This window comes from Coregonus clupeaformis, unplaced genomic scaffold (genome assembly GCF_020615455.1).
Source record: "Coregonus clupeaformis isolate EN_2021a unplaced genomic scaffold, ASM2061545v1 scaf0936, whole genome shotgun sequence".
Taxonomy (NCBI): domain Eukaryota; kingdom Metazoa; phylum Chordata; class Actinopteri; order Salmoniformes; family Salmonidae; genus Coregonus; species Coregonus clupeaformis.
Genome location: NW_025534390.1, coordinates 188,129 through 191,036, shown reverse-complemented (window position 1 = coordinate 191,036; position 2,908 = coordinate 188,129). Strand labels below are relative to the sequence as shown.

General features: G+C 38.6%; 1 long non-coding RNA gene across 1 annotated transcript; it reads left to right on the top strand.

Annotated features, from left to right (window-relative positions):
• Nucleotides 1-261: 261 nt before the first annotated feature.
• Nucleotides 262-2,501, top strand: LOC123486002. Its single transcript, XR_006659219.1, has 3 exons — nt 262-304; nt 452-539; nt 2,461-2,501. It is a non-coding gene; the product is annotated as an uncharacterized LOC123486002 (long non-coding RNA).
• The last annotated feature ends 407 nt before the right edge of the window (nt 2,502-2,908 follow it).

Here is a 2,908-nt window from a genome sequence, read left to right as displayed (position 1 = left end):
CAAATTACTAAAAACAATACATGATGTAATGTACTCTTGGTTTTTCATCAGCTAGCCAAGCTACATAGCCTGTAATGTTAGCTGGTAATTGTTGTATAAATGTTGGTACGTTTTAGCTAACTTTAGCTAGCTAGACTCAATATTGAGAAATTGTAGTCATTTAAACCCATGATATACTTTCTCACCATCTCCTTCCATCCTCCTCCCTTTAGTACCTGGCTTATCCTGCCCCTGTCCAGTTAAGTGGTGGAGAGTTTGGGAGCTGTGAGCTCTGATAGAGAAATGTATCAACCACCACGAACAGGTAAGACACACACACAGATGACCCAATGTAGATTGTTCGACTTGACAAAAAGAAGAATACATAAAGCAGATCAGATTAGTTAGATGCATTTGATATTGAATACTCATGTTGTTTATGTTGTGTTTGTGTCTAATTGATGTATTTCAGGTTGGTGTATTGGGGCGGATTGTTCTGTCCTCTGTATTTCAGACCAAAGCAAGACAATGTTTAAAGCTCACTATGGATCTACTAACAGGTTAGCCTCTATAAAGTATTTGGATGTATTTGAAGTGTGATTATAGTGTGTTCTGTGTTACTCCTTTGTCAATCCAATACTAACTGAATAGTGAATGAATGTATTTACAGTGAATCAATCAATCAATACAGTTTGATTATAGTGTGTTCTGTGTAATTCCTTTAGTCTTTTCCAATACTAACTGAATGGTGAATGAATATATTTGCAGTCAATCAATCAATCAATACAGTGTTTGAACAAAATTCAACTCCAGTTGAAGAACTGGGACAAGCTACAAATCTCATTGTGGGGTAGGCCACATGTTATGAAGATGGTTAAAGCTCCTAAACTGAATTACGTCATCAGCATGTTTCCACTGTCCATACCTGCCTACACCTTTAACACCATAGACAAAATGATTCATTTGGACTATTAAAAGGGCGAGGATGAACCAAGCTAGATTACAGGTAAAGACTTAGAAGGGAGGATTAAAGCTCCCTAACATGTAATTATAGCAAGACGCCTTTATAACTGCCCAAATAGACTCTCTTTATTGAGAACTCTAATAGGCCAATTTGGGTTGACATGGAAGAAGATCTTAATGCCCCATTTGGAGCATCATATTATCTGAGTCAACACTTAAATGTGGGACTGCAGAATCCCATAATGTCCCATACTAAGAAATATGGCGTCAGATAAATAAGAGACAGACCTCTTCACCTTTCCTGACAAGCTCTGCTTCGTTATGGAACAACCATAAATACAAATTAGGAGGAAAGGTGGTTGTCTGGAAAGAGTGGGATAGGTTTTGTTTTAGCCTCATCACTAATACATTTCACTTTTGCGCTATGTGTCAACTTTTATTTGAGTGTGGCTGTGGAAGACTGGTCCCTTGATGATGTCTGCAAGTGGCTGAGTACCAATGATCTCCATGATTCCATCCCATCATTCCAAGGTTCACAATCTTTCTGAAGAATGCCAACTCTATTAAATTGTCCACTTTGCAACGAGCATACTTTCTCTGTGTCCAGACGACTCACACACATCGGCCTCTATCACCAGCATGAACCACATTTTCTAATTACCTGTGGACATAATGGGTGTGGGAAAAAAAATAGATGTTTCAGAACCTATCAGTCACACATCTACCAAAACCACAGAGCTTTCAAGCGCCAATTTAGATGAGAATTACCCTCATGATGAATTTGAGACGGGGACTGATCCCATTGAAGATGACATGAGCAATGTAGAGAGTCTGCCAGAGGCTGAATATGTTCAAGCCACAGAGATCAACACTGAGCAGCTAATTGAAGGTCTCAAAATCAATATCTGTCTTTTAATTTTGAAAATCAGGAATCAGCATCCCAGCTACGGTACAGAATAGCATTGTTGAGGACCTCAGAACCATTTTGGATGCATTTATGACACACTACAGTGATCCCCTCAGGTTTCATCTTACAAATAAGCAAATAAATGTGGATGAACATGACGATCTCAGGGACTTGCTTAACAACTCTGCAGTATTTGAGGAATGCATTAGATGCATAAGCTCTGAGTGGATGCTGGAGCATTACCGTGTGAAATAATTGGGCATGGTCCGGCCAATTGAAGTACCACTGAGCAACAAAGAAGGTTATAAAACAAGGTGATTTCAATACAGCTACATGGTCCCCAGGGTATATGAATATAAAGAGACATGAGACAAAACAATCATAATGAATAAGATTACATGGACAGGGAGACCTGATCCTAGGTCAGCAATCCTCCTCTGAGACACTTCCCAGGAGTCACCAGGACCAAGAAACCGAACACTTACTGTTGTAAAGTCTAGTTACAGCAGGTGTTTACTGCCATCTAGTGGAAGATACCAATAAAACACTTTATTATCAGGATGGGGAGACGGTTGAGCTGAAACAGAAAGTAAAGTTGTTCTTTTGTACAGGATCCATTTTGAGACGACAGAGCAGAAAACACGATATGGAGAGAACTAAAAATAAAGTGAGTATTTCTAAGTATTTCTGAATAATAATCTATTTTAAAGGACAGAGTATGTGAGTGAATACCTGGAATGAGATATTACTAGTTAGTAGAACTGCTACTTGAGCTGAGTTGCTGACAGACAGCAGTTTTCAAAGTGGAAACTAATCAGTAGGCCCACATGTTATGAGGTAGGCTATTATCATTGTCATTAAAGTAAGCCTTTAACTTCAGTTTATTGTTGTTGTAGCCTTGTGTTATTATGTAATTAATAATGGCCGTGTTTAGTTAATTCAATTGGAAGTTATCAAGTGTCACCATGGTCACAGTTCTATCGCAATTGCTGATCTGATGTTAGAATGCATTAGATTGAAGGTAACAGTCAGCCAGATTAGGCTACAGGTAAAGAAATA